This window comes from Danio rerio, chromosome 9 (genome assembly GCF_052040795.2).
Source record: "Danio rerio strain M-AB ecotype USA chromosome 9, GRCz13ab, whole genome shotgun sequence".
Classification (NCBI taxonomy): Eukaryota; Metazoa; Chordata; class Actinopteri; order Cypriniformes; family Danionidae; genus Danio; species Danio rerio.
The window spans coordinates 14,932,501-14,952,120 of record NC_141029.1 but is presented as its reverse complement, the minus strand read 5'-3'; the positions used below and the strand labels follow the sequence as shown (position 1 = coordinate 14,952,120).

Sequence of the window (19,620 nt, the reverse complement as noted above, 5' to 3'; positions counted from 1 at the left end):
CGATTGCTTGTTTGCTGCATGTGTCGCACTTTTAATCTCAGTGTTAATAGAGAAAGTTTATATTAGGGATGCCCAAACTCAGTCCTGGAGGGCCGCTGTTCTGCATAGTTTAGCTCCAACCATAATAAGACACACCTGAACCAGCTCATCCAACTCTTACTAACTTGCTGTTTCTCACTATGCATTCTTCAGCGGTCCTGCATCCTCGTGCTGTGTAACGTCATCATCAACTGCCAAAACTCAAAAACCACAAGAACAGAGGATGCGTGAAAGTTCTTGATATCGAGGACACATCGATGCAGACTTGAGCATAAAATTAGTTTGAGAAGTCCCAGAAGTCATTGCACCCAAATAAAGGAGATGGGAAGTACTTAATTTAATAAAGATTTATAGTTAAAGTTCAGAGATATAACTTTATCTTAGGAGTTTCGAGAAGGGTCTGGAAGCAGACCTGGTGCAGTGCAATCTGTGCTGCATCCAATGCTTTTTAATGCGCTCCCCTAACTCTATCTCTCACAGTGACGTCACTCACTCCATTGAGTGCATTGTGTCTGACATTGCATCGCTGAGTGATGCAATCTTAGCTAGCATCATAAAGGCTGCATCCAGATACTATTGGGAGTTTCCCTAAATGAAACTGTGAAAGTTTAAGTGACGAAACATTACCATGAAAATCTTAAAGGCATAAATGCAATAAAGTTGTTTATTTGATAAAATTCATATTTAAATCTGATTTATTTGTATTGTGCAACGTATATTTGTAAGGTCTTTAGGCATGGTAAATATTGTAAAAACGGGAAAAACAAAAAATGTTGAATAAATGCTGTAATGTTTAAATAATTTTCTGTTAAAAAAATGCGTGGTCACGTGACCATTAGGATGAACTAGGAAAGATCTCATTTCTCACAGGACATACAGTATTCTGTGTTCTTAGGGTTTCCTGAGTTCGTTTTTCCGAGGTAGGCAATAACAAGTTATACTGTATTTATTTTATTTTGAGAAGCTGAAACTTGCTCTGCAATCCAGAGCTTGTCCAATTCACCTTGCTCAACAGGCTTTTTTTTCTGTTAAATACAAACAGGTGTGCGTGGCCAAATTCTGTGACTTCTTCATATCTGCTGTCTAATAAACATGTACAGCAACTTTTTTTTAGCTGTCTCTTTGGTGCAAGTATTAGTATAGTCATTATCATCCTGATTTAAAATCCTAAATGTAAAAAATTATATGATCAAGGTGCCCCTTATGTGTTCTATTTTAAAGATCAAAGCGCAAAGTCTAAAGTGTCCAAATCCACTTTTGCTATTTTAATGACAGAAAAATATCTTTTGCATCATGGCACATGGTCCATTTGGCCTCTTTACTTTCTCTTTACTTTTACTCTTTTACTCTATGGATAAGGAAACTGTGTTGTACGCACTCCACTGAAGACATCCATTAGCCTACATAATTAATTTTGTTTAAGTGCAAATATTTGTTTCAAAACTATTTCTAAATTTAGTTTTATTCATTCATTTTCTTTTCGGCTTAGTCTCTTTATTAATCTGGGGTCGCCTCAGCGGAATGTGCATAGTAACTAACACACTCTGTGCTAGACTTTAGACGCAATCTATTTCAGTTACTCAAAATGGCAACGTGCCAACGATAAACGCCCTAACACACCCCTTTTTAGGCGCACACAAGTTTAAATGTGGTGCTAGTAGATTTGCTATTTAAATAAAGTGGCGCAAAACATGAAAATTAGTTGTGCTGGTCTGAAAATAGCAACACATTACGTCATGCTTGACTTGCACCTTATTGCGCCGACTGTATGATAGGGCCCTATGTGTTTGTGAGCAGTTTTGGAGCTTTAAGATGTAAGTACATCACATTACCAAATAATCTTAGCCAGACATTATAGATAAAACACACTAGACTCCCCAAAACTACAGTTACCTGATATCTAGTTAAATTTTACAATGATTCTTTTGTATTATTATTATATTTCTTTTTCATGGGGTTTAAAAAGGACATAAATCTAACTCTATCTCATTGTCTTTCCCCACATTGAATTCATTTGGACTTAAAAATGTGATGGGTCTTTGCCACAGACAGCATAATATTTCTGTGAAGAGTTTCCACACCTGCTTTCAAAACCTTTTGCCTTTATCATGTTCCAGAATCTTTTAAATGAGTGTCTTTGAGTTCATTTGGTGAGCATGCGTACTTGTTTATCACCACACGAGAGCAGCTGTTTCTGTTCTACCCAGAAGACCTGTTTAGCTTCAGCTCATGTAAATACCAGCCTAACAACAGATTTACTGTCATGTTGAACAAACCAAAGCAACAACCTGTCATTTCTTTTTCTTCTACTGCCTCCCCTCCCCTTTTAGGGAGATTGTCAATAAGAAGTGCCCACCAAATACCCACTTCAACTAGGCACGTGGAGAAAGACTCTTGCTATTTTCCATTAAGGTTGTTTAACCAGCATAAGTGGCATGTTTGGGTTGATGAAAGTGTTGTTAGCCTCGTCTCGATGCGCCGTCTGCCGCCGTTGAGGTATTTGGCAACAGTACGCAAACTGCTGCTGAGATCAGACGGCCTTCATACTTCTCACATTTCCCTTCATGCCGCAATTCTGTTTCATAGCCAGGCAGAAATTAACACCACCCGTCATATTGTTGTTTCTGTAGTCTAACATCTCCAGGTTATCATTTCCCTGTATGCAAATGAGGGAATGCGGGAGAGGGTGAAGGCAGGTTAAAAATGGCCAGTCATATGACTGTCGGAAAATTAGAGATGTCTTTTGCAGGCTGTTCGCAGTCAGTCTTTTTTCCTGCTGCGCTCCGAAAGCCTCTGACTCATCTGCCTCCAGCAAAATCAAATTACATTTCTGCAAAAAGGCTTTCTCTCTCGCTTTCCGCATGGTGATTGTTTTGAAAATAATTATTCTGGATGTTTTGATCGTTTTATATTGTTGGTGAAAAGTTGGACGTTCATTGTCGTGGAGGAATGGACTTTATGAAATATGATTATATTGATGCTGTAAAAATGCCTTCGTCGATAATGACATTATAAATCATCTTCGGCGCTTATTATCTATTCAGAAGATAATCAAATCCACGTCCCGCGGGGGGAAATGATAACGTTTGTGTGAGTGTAAATATGTGATTGTGTGAATAAAAGGCAGAGAAAAGGGCTGCTGGATCAGTTATAATTGCAGCATCAATAATAGGATGTTTTATTTTGTTAGTGTTACCTTGAGATAGTTGGATTGGACATCAAAGACAGGGTAGACAGTTTTTCTAGCATATAGCGAAGCGAACGTAAAATGACTAGAAGGAAGGAGACTGATATTTTGACTCTGCAAAAGAAAGATTGCCAATTATTTCCTAAATAGAAGCAACACTGAAATTATTATTTGCAATGCAAACTTTTGTATCATTTTGACAGATGATGCAGACAGAAAAAAGATCCTCTAAAGCAGTGAAGAAGCAGTGTGATGTGCATTTTAACCTAGCAAGAAGCAAGCAGATTTTGCTTGAGTTGGAGTCAAAACGGGAAGACTTAGTAGTAACACTTTACAATAGCAGTACACTAATAATGATATGTTAATATGGAAACATTACTTTTTTATGAACTAATGATGAGTTAATGCATGAGCTAATCGTCAACTAACGTTAACTACAAGTCACATGAGTTCATGTGTGAATAACGGCTACCTTAATTATTGGTTAGTACAGGATTATTTGTTAAATATTTTATTAATTACCACATTAGTTTATGCTTATTTTATCATCATGAACTCATGATATGTTAAGGTATAATTATATCATGATTTTACGTGGAGGAGCACATCATCATAAACTCCTTTTTAACTATTCATGAACTCCTAATTCACGTCAAAGACAACATGAAACATTTAAACACGGGTTCATCAGGATGAGTTAATGGTGATGTGCATATCTAGCAAATTGTCTCAGTATAAAACATGAAAGCTGGATCTATTTATGCACTTTATTAGCTCTAAGGATTAAATGAGATTTCCTAAACCTGTATTGTTGTACTGTTTAAACATCAGAACCGAATTTTGAGCCGAAATTCAACCTACAGTAAGTCACTAAAACAAAGAATGGAAGTAAAAGGCTTGTCTTTTAAAACAGTTAAAATTTCTCAGCAAATGTACTCTAAAACAGAAAAACCTAGAGTTTCCTTTTCATTCACCTTCCATCCTAAAATGTCTCATGTGGTGACTAGTCTTTCTGAGAGTCAATCAAATGATTCATTTAACTACATGACTGGGCGAGTCATTGAATCATTTCTTCCCATTTTTTTTCCATCTGATACATTCAAGGACACAAACTATATTTTGTTGTGACCACGTAGCTGGGAGATGTGTAGGTGTTCATAAAACAGTTGTTAAAAGATACCCAACCAGATGTCCATAGAGCTACTCAATCAGGGGTGCGTTTCCTAAACAACAACAGAACTCGCAGCTGAACTATCATAGTACGATGCATTGTTTACGAAAAGTACTATGTAATGACGAGTGTTTCCCAAAACCCGTGGTTTCTCTGTCGCAGATTCAAGTTAGTTATGGCGTAAAATGCCCATAATGATGCTCTTAACTGGGTTGAGTAACTACTTTAGAGAAGAACCCCATAATTTATTTATGCAAACTATATTGTTTTACACAAACACTCATTTAAAATAAAATCAAATTAGATTTGGTAAAAACTATAACTGAACTGTAAAAATACTTTGAAAGCAAATTACACCTAAGAGACATGACCTTAATGCTTTTTTATTGTTAATCATTCCAACTATGAATGTTAGAATGTTCTAAATGAATAGGGTATATGGGGGGGGGGGGGTAGTGGGAATAGAACATAGCCAGGAACTATGTTTCTAACTACAGCTCCAGACATGTAGTTGCGAGTTCTCAAATTTGCAACGCAGTTTGCAAATGCTCATTAAAGCAATGGATTTGGGAAACGGCAAATCAACAAACTATGCTAGTAATGACAACTGGCAACCTTAGTGGGTAACAATGGTTTTGGGAAACACACCCCAGGCGTCCATTCTTCGCATGTGGATTACTCAGTTAAGCTGTGATCACATTAGAGTTTGAGCATGCGATATTCTGTCATGCGGCGCTGAGAAAATGGGCGGGATTAAACAAGCTTTTCAGACATTTTAAAAATCTAGCGATTGCTCCATGTTTTAAGTTTCTGTCCAAAGTGGTCATGTTTTTATCCTCGATTGGTCTCACACAGTCAAGTGATGCGATTTCGCAGGTAAGCGTTCACCAAGCTTGAACTTTGCATCGCAGCAACCTGCGAAACTTGACGCATGACCCCACGTTTCCGGTCTGACGCATTTGCGTGCGTGTGAATGGAAGTCTATGGGAGGAAAAGTCCAGTGTGATCGCAGCTTTAGCTGGATTTGGTTATTGGTTATTTGGTTATTAAGGATCCAGGATCATATCGTTCTTTAAAACTGATCTTTAAAACTGAGTTGTTGTCATAGCAACAGTTCTGGTTGCTTAAACCTGGTCAACCTGGTACCGTCAGTCAATTGTTGCATTGCTGATCATGATTTCGAGGGTCGATAGATCAGTCCTTCACAACGCACGCAGCGATCTCAGGTCAGTTCATCCAGATATTTTAATCTGATTCGCGAACTTGTTTGAAGAATCAAATTAGCCAGAGATCAGTTATCAAGATTAAAAGATCCAGGATCTTCCAAATCATCTTAGATCATTTAAGCAAGGTATGAAGAACAGACCCCAGAACTGCACAGGACGTCAACACAACATCGGATTGACGTTGTACCCCAACATTGTTGACTGTTGCATTTTGGATGGAAAAAAAATCAGGTTAACCTCAAAACCCAACACCAGTGTCCAAAGTTGGACAGATGTTGGAGTTGCATGCGAGGATCAAAGCAAGGAGATGAGGATCCAAGTGTAGATAAAATAATATTTTATTTAAGGCAAACAGGGACAAACATAAGTGGCTGGTACAAAAAGGGCAATCCAAAACCATGGTCAAAAAAAGGTATAAATAGGCAGCAAACAGGATCAAACAATAAGCAAAGCCAAGGTCAAAAGCAAACAGGCAAAACAGAGAAATCCAAATGTACATCAACATCCAAGTGTTACATGCTAAACTGGTGTATGTGGGGTGCATAAAAAATCTAATTGATCAGTGATCACAAGTCTCTGCTGTGTGTCTAATTAGCCGTGATCAGCAACTGGTGTGTGTGACATGGACTAATGGGAGTTGTAGTTCCTAAACAAGACATGTAGTTCACAAGTGATCTGTCAGGAGTTGATCGCTGGTGATCATGACAGTTGGATTCTGTCACTTTCCAATGCAACCTAAAATCAACCAAATATCAACATCTAATTGCTTGACGTTTTGTGGACGTTACCACTATCATGTCTATCAGACATTGGATTTTGTTTGCCATGCCGGAAGAATAAATATCAGTATTTGATGTCAATAAGATGTTGGTTTAAGATGCTGGATTTTTATCACCTTCCAACACCACCCAAAGTCAACTAAATATTAATATCAACTGGTGTCACTATTGGACGTCAAAATAACCTTGTCATTAGACTCTGGCTAGACTTTGAATTTTGGTCACCTGACATCACAACCTAAATTCATTTATTATTTTTTTTTTCGACTTAGTCCCGTTATTAATCAGGGGTCGCCACAGCAGAATGAACCGCCAACTTATCCAGCACATGTTTTGCACAGCGGATGCCCTTCCAATCGCAACCCAATGCTGGAAAACACCTATACAGTCTTGCATTCACACACATACACTACGCCTAATTTAGCTTACCCAATTCACCTATAGCGCATGTATTTGAGCTGTGAAGGAAACCAGAGGAAAGCCACGCGAATGCGGGGAACACAAGGAGAACATGCAAACTCCACACCGAAATGCCAGTTGACCTAGCCGGGGCTCGAACCAGTGACCTTCTTGCTGTTAGGCGATCATGCTACCCACTGCGCCACCGTGATGCCCAGGGTAAGACCATAAAATTAGCCTTTTTTAGAGTATTAAAATACAGTATGCCTATGGAGAGTACTCATACAACACATATACAAGTATGCTGTGTGTGTGTGTGTGTGTGTGTGTGTGTGTGTGTGTGTGTGTGTGTGTGTGTGTGTGTGTGTGTGTGTGTGTGTGTGTGTGTGTGTGTGTGTGCATATAACTAGATAAAACTAGCTACAAAAGGTTTTTATATCTACTTTACATTGTTTCTCACAGCACACATTAACACAAACACAAAGTCATCCCTCTCCCTGCACTTTCTCTACTTTTTAACGGCCTTATTTTTAACATTCCACAGCTTCAGCAAGGCCATGGGAACACAAGAGGAAAACATTAGCGTTACCCAGAGGGTGGCTTAGCCAGCTCCAGTGGGTATTGAGAGGTATCATTACCTTCCCTCTCCGGTTCATTCAATGAGTAAGCTGCTGCGAGACATGTTTTATCAATCACAGACTATTAAAGCCCTTGGTTTAGCCCCTTAACTATGTGTGTGTGTGTGTGTGTGTGTGTGTGTGTGTGTGTGTGTGTGTGTGTGTGTGTGTGTGTGTGTGTGTGTTTGCAGGTGGTGGCTGTAGTATTAGTTTTAGTATGCAAAGTAAAGACGCCGGTGTGTGTGTGTGATTGCTCTGGAATGGCATATGAGCTCTGTGGTTTGGTCCCCCGTCTCTCCATCTCTGCCTCCGTCTCTGTGGTGGTGTCTCAGGCAGGGAATATAGCGCTGCATGGTCCTATAAACTTTAACATAACAACCCCCTCAGGAGCTGGAATTACTGACAGCCTCAGCTGCTCAGACTGCAGCCCACTCACCAAAACATTGACTGAGGTATGTGCACTAGAAGTATTAACTTATTGACCTGTTTACCATCGTTTATGTATGGTACATGACGCACAGTGAACCATAAAACTATTTGGCCACTTGCGCCACTATCAAAATATATGAATGTGACGATTTTATTGAAGTTTCACAGTTACTTAAGCAGTTGTATGATGTCAATTTTCCTCAAATTAAAATTTATATGCATTCATTGTTGTAATTGTAACCATTTTTATTATGTGTATATACAAGTAATAACATATGTGTATACCTAATAATGTAGTATTTAATATTAAAGTTAAAATATTAGTAATTTTAAATGATCTCTTCTACCTGTAGGTCTAATTAGCTAGAATAGGTTTCTTAATGAAACATATAAATGCAACTGTATAATTTTTTTTAAAAATTCATTTATAGAAATGATGCAAAATATTAGGATTATAATATACAGTAAATACAACATGTTTCCTAAATTAAACGACAAAAATATTAATTTTAAATTGAGTTGACTTTTTTTAATCTTTCTTATAAATTTTTTCAGTGCACTTAAAACTGCTTCCTTTGCCCGTGTCACCCAAAACATTACACCACATGATTGTTTTTTCTTTAGAAACATCTATTTTAAAGTTAAAAGATAAAGTTACTTTTTTTGTTAATGTATTGATAAAACTAATTTTGCTTTGTTGTATTCAGAAACCAGCAGCAATGAGAAATGCGATACTGTTCAGTAATGTCAATGTGCCATGCTAAGAAAAGGACTATAGGCTGGCATACCCAATTCTTTATAGTCTTGAACATGCTTTATAATCAAGCTGTACTTAGTGTAATTAGCATCGTAATCATTTGACAATACTGCTATAGTATTTGACAATACTCCACTCCACTATAATCCAATGCATTCTTAACTGCTGTTTATTTTATTATTGAGAGGAACGAGCGCTACACACATTTACCAAGTGGCACCCTCCCGCTTGTGAAGCAAATACAGAAGTAACTGAAACTGCAATTCATTGAAATTCCACTAGTCCTGGCTCCATAATAGAGCAGATTTCTATTGACCCCACTGTTAAAATGGCCAACTTTACAGCAGAAAAAAAGGTGTTTACAGCCTGGTACAAAGAACGATTTTGGATCATATAGCTAATATTATGAGAACTGTGAGGGGGGTGACTTTTTTTTTTTTATAACTCATCCATTTTGTTTAGATTAAGTTATATCAAGTGCATAATAAAAGACGTGCCTACTTGAGTGGCAGCTAGGTCTTGCTGTTCACCATCTTGTCACCTCAACTGATTCCGGCTGATTAGCAGCTGAACTCGGCATGTACTTCATATTTTTGTTTTGATTTATGTGGCTTTACAGCGTCAGTTCCTTTTTAAAAATATTTCTTACAATTTTTAGATGATATGGCATGCTGTGTGCACTTAATTGTGGTCACGAACTGTTCACATGGCCTCTGTTTCCCAAGTGAGTGAAATTATATACTTGTATACCATATCTATACATGTATTTGTTTAATTTAAGATCATTTATCATTTAAATGTTTCTTTAGACCTGTGAAGCACTCCAGAATATGACAGATTAATTAGTCGTAGGCTCTAGAACAGTCATCTGAAGTGTTTTCATGCAGTTTTTGAATTTCATCAATAGCCTTGCATATACCAACACAGACTATTGTATTTGTATTGTATTGTATAAGTATTTGGAAGTGATTTTCATTTTCCTCCTGTAGAAAAACATCATAAGAACAGTGCTTAGTGGCTCAATGTATTACAACAGTGTTTTTAAAAGTCTAAACACTTTTGATATAGTGTGTAACTAAGCACATGTGGTCAGAAAACAAACAAGTCGCAGAGAATGACATATTAGGCATTTTCGCAAAGAAAATCCTCTCTAAGCAAAATCTAACAGGCATCTAGTAGCTCTACTCACGCTCTGCCATTTTTTACTTGTTTGGTATCCCCAGGTCAGTGCAATGACGCGCAAACAAAATGGCGACCTTTGGCCACGCCTACTTGTAGCTTCTTTTGTGTTCTTCAGAAACCTATGGGTGACATCACGGATACTATGTAATTTTATGATTTCAGTAATAATTTTCACTTGCATCAATGAGTTTTGGAGAAAAGATGTTACTATTTTTGTTACGTAACCTAAATACATAGTTCACCCCAAAATCTTTATTTACTCATTGTTTACTAGTAGTAACTGTCAAGAGGTTTAATACTTTCGTTCGATCACAAAAGAAAGTTTTTAAAAAAAAGTAAACACTGACATCCATAGTAAAAACAAACTGTTATAGTTGTCAATGGCTTCCATTTTCCAATGGAAGAAATAATGTCAAGCAGGTTTGAAATGAGTAAATAATGACAGAACGTTCAGTTTGGAATTTGAATGAACTATTAAAACAACCCCAGAAGTGTATCTTCTTTTCCATATCATATTACCTTGAGCCCCCTTGAGATCTCAGAGGGTCCCCAGACACGGTATCAGTCAAACCCCTAACCTAAAGCACATTCAAGTACATTTTGTACTTTTTTGCTTTAGTGGCCACTGCATATTCTCCAATGGTCTCATTACTTGCATGGTTAAATTTGACACATCTTGCACTCAACAAGTGCACTTTTCCTGTTGATTCAGTGAATATACCACCTTACTACAAGTGAATTCGCACACCAAACACTTATCAGCAAAGGGAGAGACAGACAGAGAAAGGTGTTTTCACACACATGTGCTATAACACCTATCCAATTTGTGCGCTGTCAGAAAGAGAGAGAAGTATATCAGTATGGCATTTTCCTAACTACAGGCTGTGAACTATTTCATTTCTTTCTGATATTACACACTAACTTTAAGTCCATGTTATTTGTTTGCTTCATCGTTTACTCATTGGGAAGAATATATTCTCTCAGCTGTTTATTGAAAAAAAAAAAACAATAGGAACCATTTCAATAGATTTTAATGGTTTCCGCTACAAATACCATTAACACCATTACAAATGATCTAATTTTGCTCATTAAAGCCAGTACATTTTAATAGTTTCTAATGTGTATTGGGTCATATTTCATTAGGATTTATTAGTTATAACTAGGTTCACATGGATTCTGCGCACACAGAATTCCGCAGATTTTTAACCCATCATTGATTCTGTTTATTTACTTGTAAACGTGTGTAAAATTTAATATTTATTCAGTTTTTAAACAAATTTCAGTGAAATTGACTAATATGCAAATATTTATGATTTACAATACAGTTTGTAAAGTAATATTTTCTGTCTTTTAGAAGATATATTGGTAACACTTTATAATAACTACACACTATAAATCATTTACTAAGCATTAGCAAATAGTGAATTCATAACCTGTTAAGCATTAGCTCTACATTAATAAATATCATTAAGAAGGTTATAATTGCAGCTACAAATTTTGTTTTTATGACTTACAAACATATTTAAAATGTGCTTAATAATTGTACTTTTATACTTTGTTAATGATTTAATTTATTTTTTTTTAAGGAAGCATTGCATTTTTTACAAGCCATTTGTATTCAAGAGTAGTTGAGGGTTTTTGGGATCATTCCGAATGAGTTAGTAAATTATTAATAATAAACTATTGAAATCAACGTTTATATGTCTTATTATTCAGGCATATATTAATGGTTACTATGTATGTTAATAAATGCTTTTAACTCAACTTTTCAGTTTTGTCACCTCATCTAAAGTGGGGACTATTTATGCTTTTATAAATCCCTTATTAATGGCAAAGGCTCAGTTACATTCTAAACATTATTTAAATGAAAAATAAATCTGCAACCTTCTCTAAAATCACTGTAGAGTTTACACATTGCATCTTGTTGTTAAATTATTATATTGTTGTTGTTTTATCCAGTTTTATGTCGTATTTTGACACTCCTGTTATTTGGCAATGTTTAAACTTGACAGTAATTTTACTTTTTAGAAAATTGCAAAGATTATTGTAAATTTGATACTGAGACTTTAAATGTCATTTGTAAGGCATGAATAGTCCTCACTTTAGATTAGGTCACAAAACTGCATGAAATTGAGTTAATAAAGCATTTACTAACAAATTAGTTAACTATTAGTATATGTCTGAATAATAAGATATATAAATGTTGATTGTAACAGTTTATTAATCTTTTACTAACTCATTCTGAATTATCCTAAAAACTACTCAAATACAAATGGTTTGTAAATAATGTGATTAATTTAGTAATCAAAAATTAATCATTAAGTATGAAAATACAATTATTAAGCACATTATATATCTGCTTAAGTCAAGAATACAGCATTTGTAGCTGCAGTTATAAACCACTTACTAACGTTTATTAATGTAGAGGTAATGCTTAATATATAATGAATTCACTAGATGCTAATGCCTTATAAATGATTCATAGTGTGTAGTTATTATAAAGTGTTACCTTTGCATTATAAACATTTAATACAAGTTTAAAAAATGATTACTTTTTATTTCTTATATTAAGGTTTTAGTTGTGATACTACCATAACCATTTTGCATAAATCCGCAGATTTTTAACAAATTTATGCGCAGAAATGGAAAAAAATGTCCGCAGATTCCATCTGGCCCTAGTTATAGCATGCCACAAATAGAAGGCAAAACATTATTAGTACAAACCCAAAGGACAAATATAATTTCCATTTATAACCAATATAATTTCCATTCATAATATTTAAGACAATTACTAATTACAAATGGCCAAATGTTTTGAGACCCAGCTCTTTATTTTCATTCATTCAGGGCCACTAGTAATTTGGCCAATCGTTTCAAGAGCCCATTCATTCATTCATTCATACATTCATTCATTCATTCATTCATTCAGGGCAACTAGTAGTTCGGCCAATCGTTTCAAGAGCCAATTCATTCATTCATTCATTCATTCATTCATTCATTCATTCTTTCATTGCCACTAGTAATCTGGCTGTGAGATCTGGCCAATCGTTTCAAGACCCAATTCTTTTCCTCCTCCGTTTAATTAAATCTGTGTTGTTTTTAAAAGTGCATGCTGACAGTACACACAGCCCAGGGGTGAACACACACATTGACACTCTTCTTTCCTGCGCACAAACTCACTCATACATCTCTACCTAAACAGACCCTGCTGTTATCCAAACCATTAATTTGCATGGTGTGTAGGAGGATGAAGTGTGTGCAGAATGCTATAGCCGTGTACATTCATACAAACAGACCTGTAAAACAAAGGTATTATTAAACTCCAGCAGATGTGCACCTCAATCTCTCTCTCCATCCCTCTCGAGTTTTTTTTTTTTTTTTTTTTTTTTCTCGGCGTGATAAAGCAGCAGGCAGTAACAGGTTGTTTTTTCTACCTGAATTTGTTTTTGTTTCAGATGTTCACTCCATAGAGAGATCCAGGTGGCTCCTATGCTAATTAAACTCCTGGGCATTTAATATGTAAGAGCAGATGCCAGCAACTGGCCTGTGAGAGCCATCGTCAGTGGCTCTGATAGAGAGAAAGGTGATTTATCGTACACATTGCACACAGATGTGCTTTTCCGTTAACTTTTTTTCCATTAAATTCAGTGTGAGCATGTGGAAATGTTGCGATCTTGATTATGCTGGACCTCTGAGATTCATGTTACACAGCTGATACTTGGTTAATAGGATTTTAAGTTGATGATTTGCTGATTACAGGCCATAGCCCATAGTTCTAGTCTTCATTAGCATCCCCAATTATCCTAAAAGTGACATACACAGCATTGATTCAATTTGTTAAATTGTTCTCTGATATCTACACAATAGTTAAGACTATAGAAGTCCCTAATTGACCATATTTGGAATGGTGGTGTATAATATTAATGATCTCTGTTATGATATGTAGCTCAGTGCCCTCTCTGTCTCTCTCTCTCTCTCTTTTTTTATAAATATGTTTTTTTTATTTTGACCGTTAGAATGCAATTTGTTCTAAAGTTCTCATGGCAAAGCTTCCAGTTTATCACATGATGCATCAGCCCCAGTGATCTATGTATATATTGTTTTTTGTTTCTTTTTGCCCTTTTCTGTAAATATTGTCAAATGTTGTAATTATATTGTAAAATATCTGATATTCTGATATGTGTTAGAACAAATTTTGTCTTTTAAACAAATTAATAATGATTGTATGTTTATTCATAATTTTCTTTTGAAGTGCATGAAAGTAAGTAACTGTTTGTCTGGGAGAGGATTAGAGAAAATATTCTAGTAACAAATCAGTCTGTATCTTGCATGAATAAAGCACATCACCCAGTTATATTAAAAACTATTAATAGTACCGTCTCCACAGACATCAGTGTGTATTTTATTAAACTTAAATATTATGTTTTGCTTGTAGTTATGTGTATTTGAATGTCTGAAAACTAAAATAAATGCAACCCAGGCTCATCCTGAAAATGTACCCCAATACATATCTGGAGAGCGCCAAATAAAACCCAGGAGGTATATATTTTGCGGTGGATCTGTTTTTGCAAATCCACCGCTGTGTACACTTTTTCAGATTTAAAATTTATCTCAAAAGTGCCTGCTCTTCTCAGGTAAATCCACCAGAGGCCACTGTAGACTGACTGACTGATCAGTTGACCCACCCTCCTCAGCGTTTATATGGACTATTTATGCTTTATAAATCCCTTATAAATGACAATTAAAGGCTCAGATTCAAGTAAACAATAATCTTTGCAATCTTTTCTAAAAAAATAAAATTACTGTAAAGTTTAAACATTGCTGAATAACAGGAGTGTCAAAATACGACATAAAACTGGATAAAACAACAACAACAACAATATAATAATTTAATAATATAATAAGATGCACTGTTTAAACTCTACAGTGATTTTATTTTAGATCAGGTTACAAAGATTTATTTTTCATTTGAAGTACAGTTTCATTTGTGTATCTTTAAATGAAGAGAAATGAATAATGTCATTTTTCCGGTTTAGAATTTAACTGAGCCTTTGTTTGTCATTTGTAATGGAGTTATAAAGCATGAATAGTCCTCATTTTAGATCAGGTCACAAAACTGCATGAAGTTGAGTTAATAAAGCATTTATTAACATACAAAGTAACCATTATTATATGCATGAATAATAAGACATATAAACGCTGATTTCAATAGTTTATTTATCATGTTCTAACTCATTCTGAATGATCCTAAAAACCCTCAACTACTCTTAAATACAACTGGTTTGTAAATAATGTGATACTTAATTTAGTAATGAAAAATAAACGATTAACAAAGTATGAAAGTATAATTATAAAGCACATTTTAAATATGTTTGTAAATCAAGAATACTGCATTTGTAGCTGCAGTTATAAACTGCTTATTAACGCTTATTACTGTGGAGTTAATGCTTAACAGATAATGAATTCACTATTTGCTAATGCTTAATAAATGATTTATAGTGTGTAGTTATTATAAAGTGTTACCATGTATTTTTGTTTATTCAATTAAGATATATTTTTAGAGTCTTAATATTAATTCTTTAATTGTTTTTATATATTCTTGTGTAAAAGGTTCACATTTATGCAACCAATAGTTAATAAACTGGTTGTTTTTTTCCATACTTACTGTTGCTGACTTTTGTTCTCAGTTTGATCTAGCCTTTCATACATTCGACTCAACAAAATAGATAAAAGTAAAGTTTTCATAACTTGTGCTGATATCGGATTTATATCGGTAACGGTTCGAACTGAAGGCTGCAATATCGGTATCGTATCGGAAGTTAAAATGTTGTATCGGGACGTCCCTAGTTAAATCATAAGCCAGGTAAATGATCTATCAGTAAACAATGCAAAATAAAATTACTATTAGATTAATGATCTGATTAGATTATTTAATAATATTATAGATCTTGAATGGTTTTAAATATAAACTCAACTGTTGACCATTTCTTATGTTTATTCATTAGATCAGTGTATCCGTTTACAGACAAATTAAAATAAAATTGTTAAAATTAAAATTGAGTTATTTTATGAAATGCTAAACTGATAATATACACACATATGATGTCACAGCTGTGTTTTTGTTGTTTACACAGGAAAAAAATATCATTTTCAAAAACCTTTTTTATTTGTTTTCAGTTCTTCAAACATGCTTGTCCTGTAAATGCCTCCTGTAAGTCTTCTCAAGCAATGAGTTTTTTTTTTTATTATTATTATTTTTTTTGCATGCCTTTAGGATATATACTTTGTTTTGTTCTATTTTGTGGTAATACTGCTGTGGAGGTCTTACTTTCTGAACTTTGGACTTCTTTGGACTTCTTTGGTTTTTGTTAACTGAGGATTGACCTTTTGAAGTTTCCTGCTACTCCAGTAGATTTTTGTTTATTTCAACTTTTTTTTATACTTTGTTGTTCCTCCAGAGTGCATCTTTACTGTTGGGTTCACCACCTTTCACAGACTTGAGAGTTCACACTGCAGATTCTCAGCTCTTTTTTTTTTCCTCTCTGACATGTACATGAAATGAATGATATGCGAGCACTATTACACAGTCTTTAAATTTGCTCTTATTCACAAAGTTGGACATTTTAATTTTCTGTGCCTCTGGACATTCCTACAACCTGTCACCAAGAGTCTCTGTTGTCACTTGTGTCAACAAAAGTCATTTGATCTATATAGAAAATCAGTGTTGATGCTTTGGAGCTTAAAAAGTTGAGGCAGTTGGTACTTATCACTTAGGTAAGTCATCGATTGCAACCCTAGAAATGCTTAGCAGTGCACCAAACACTATATACACTGCTGAATGTGCTGGCAACTATCTACAAAACTCTTGAATTGTTTATCATGCAAGTTTAGCATGGTCTAGCCATGCATAGCCAGAGGTTTTCTTCAGCTCCACGTTTAGACACATGAAAATGTAACATCATTACAAAACTATTATAATATGTACTTGATGTACTGTATTGCAATGGATCTGTGTAGATATTTACACTTTATAAATGCACAGATCAGCCGAAATGACACCCAAATCCACGGCTTCACACTAATCATACATCCACCATCCACCCACACATTTACTTTTATCTGATATACATTTTATATATTCGCACCCAACCCCCAGCCGATTTTTACTATTTAATAATTGAATTCTTTGTTTTAGGCATGATGATGGGTCACCATGGATATTAACAGCAGATTAAGTGAGCTAAAATCTGCGCATCTCTGATAGTAAAATAATACGTTTTCAGACAAAAACAAATTTTTTTTTTCTAAAAACGAAAGTTTGTCTTTTAGACAACATTTTCTTAATTTTCAAATAGAAAGTAAAAATAAGACATTTTAACTTTTACAGAGAGTGCCACGTCAGCCTTAACAGCAGCTTTGTTATGTTTACCTGGCCCTTTTTTTTTTGCACTTTGCAAAAACAGAATAGCATCTACTGTGCCTAGATTCGGGCGATTCCGCCTCGCCTCCAAAACATGGCCAGCTGCTCTGAACGAGTGTTCTAGGAATGAACAAAATTCTCCTCGTAAGGCACTGTAGTCGTGGAATTAAGCGATCTTGTTTCTCCTAGAAAGATAGCAGATTTTCCTCTGATGATGACTCTAACTGAAACTTTGAACAGTAGGCTACTCTTGCACTTTATCCATTATTTTGGGCGTCTCATCTTCCCATTCTGCAAAGCACCCGCGGATAGAAACCGTCATTCGCGCATCACTATTACACATACTTATAGAAAATCTGTCCTTTAGCTGGAGCATTGCTCCATCTCAGTACTCGCAGCCCACCGATCAGCATATTGTGCAAGTCTTTCTAATTTAAAACCGGTGTTTTTTTTATAACCAGCTCATTAGAAGAGCTTCATGTATGTTCTGAATCTGATAGACGGGTATCTATACAGAATGTGCAGTGTGGTGGGTCATGAGGAACAGGATTGAGAAACATAGCTATATACTAATTACTGTATGCATGCTGTATATGGCCCCCAAACCACCATGGTGGTCCATATTTTAAAACAAAATATAATGACAAGAACTGTGTATTTTTTTATTTTTTTATTTTTTTTTGGCTTCAATCGATTTGAAATGGTTATGCAAACCGCCTCTTTTCTTTATGCGTCATTGGCCTTTCTGTCTAGATAATCTCCAAATCAATTAATTCATGTGACTGTGTTACTCTCAGATCTGATTAATAATGATAAAGAGACACTGTTTCTGTACATGTGATAGGAGGGGGAATGGACAGTTTGTGACTTATGTTGTTAGTGCTTTATAATAATGGTTCATTAGTTAATGTCAGTTAATGTATTCACTAACATTAAGTATGAATAATCTTGTAAAGCACTTATTAAACATGGTTCATTTTTTTTCTGCATTTTTTAACATTAATGCATTGTTAAAATCCAAAGTTGTGCTTGTTTACATTAATTAATGCACTGTGAGTTAGCATGAACAAACCTTTAAATAACAAATGTTATTTAAATAACGTTAACTAACATTAACAAAGATAGAATAAATGTATTACTAATAGTATGTTAGTAAATACTTTTAACTAATAGACAATTATTTTAAGTCAGTATAAGCCGTTAGGAACGTAATTGAATGGTTGTCATTATAGGTCTTATCAGCACTGAATCATGACAAACATTGTCACAATTAATTGCAATGTCTTTTTGTCTTCTATATGAGGATGTTTGTGATCATGTCGAGTTTGTTTCTAAATTGGTCATTAACGAATCTCACATACTGTAAAAAATCTCACAGGTATCCGGTAGAATTTAACCAGTAGCTGCATTTCCAGTACATATCTAGTTAAAAGAATAGTTTACTTAAAGACAAATTCTGTCATCATTTACTTACCCCTGACTTTTCAGTTTGACTTTCTTTCTTCTGCTGAACACAAAAGAAGATATGTTTGAATAAGACTGTTTGAATTTTTGTAACCATTAACATCTATAGCAGAAAAAACAAATAAGACAGTCAGTGGTTACAGGTTTCTAACATCCTTCAAAATTTCTTCCAATTTGAAAACTGAATATTTGCAAAACCTATTTTTCTCTTTTTTTTTTTTTTTTTTTTTTTTTTTTTTTTTTTTTGCATTTACAAGTCACCTGGCCTACGCAAAAGTCACACAGTTATTTGTGTTTGTGTTGTTAAAGGACCATAAATTTAGTTTAACATTACGCGGACAACATGCAACATTTGTTCAAGAGCAAATTTTAAAGGGGACACAAATAATACGCAAATAATACAGCTACAATCTTTTAAACCTCACCATTTAGTACTGCCCTTCAGAAAAAACGGAAGATACTTACTGTACGGTGTACCATGTTTAATGAGGACCAAATTAAGTGCATTTTACAATATTAAAATTTAACTTTTTTTTTTTCACATTTTTACAAATTCTGCAAGGAGTTCACATTACTTTTGAACATGTGTGCCTCCCACTAGTTAAGGGTCCAAATGTATTTGGACAGAATAATAATCATTAAGGTATTGAGATGGCGCAGTGGTTAGTGCTGTCGCCTCACAGCAAGAAGGTAGCTAGTTCGAGCCTTGACTGGGATAGTTGTTTCTGTACGGAGTTTGCATGTTCTCCCTGCGTTCGCGTCGGTTTACTCTGAGTGCTCCAGTTTCCCCCACAAGTCCAAAGACATGTGGTACAGGTGAATGGGATAAGCAAAAATTGTCCAGTTTATGTGTGTCAATGAGTGTATGGGTGTTCCCAGTGATGGTTTGCAGCTGGAAGGCCATCTGCTGCGTAAAACATATGCTGGATTAGTTGGTGGTTCATTGCACT

At 35.1% G+C, this 19,620-nt stretch overlaps 1 long non-coding RNA gene across 3 annotated transcripts in view; it reads left to right on the top strand.

Moving 5' to 3' along the window:
* Window positions 1-19,620, top strand: part of LOC147835264 (uncharacterized) — a 49,269-nt gene that overhangs the window by 5,577 nt on the left and 24,072 nt on the right. For 2 of the 3 annotated variants that reach the window (XR_015499269.1, XR_015499270.1), the window contains 2 exons: window positions 7,346-7,464; window positions 7,610-7,870. This is a non-coding gene — a long non-coding RNA (uncharacterized LOC147835264). Of the gene's footprint in view, window positions 1-7,345; window positions 7,465-7,609; window positions 7,871-9,262; window positions 9,329-19,620 lie in introns of those variants that run through there. The other variant, XR_015499271.1, reaches the window with a different exon arrangement.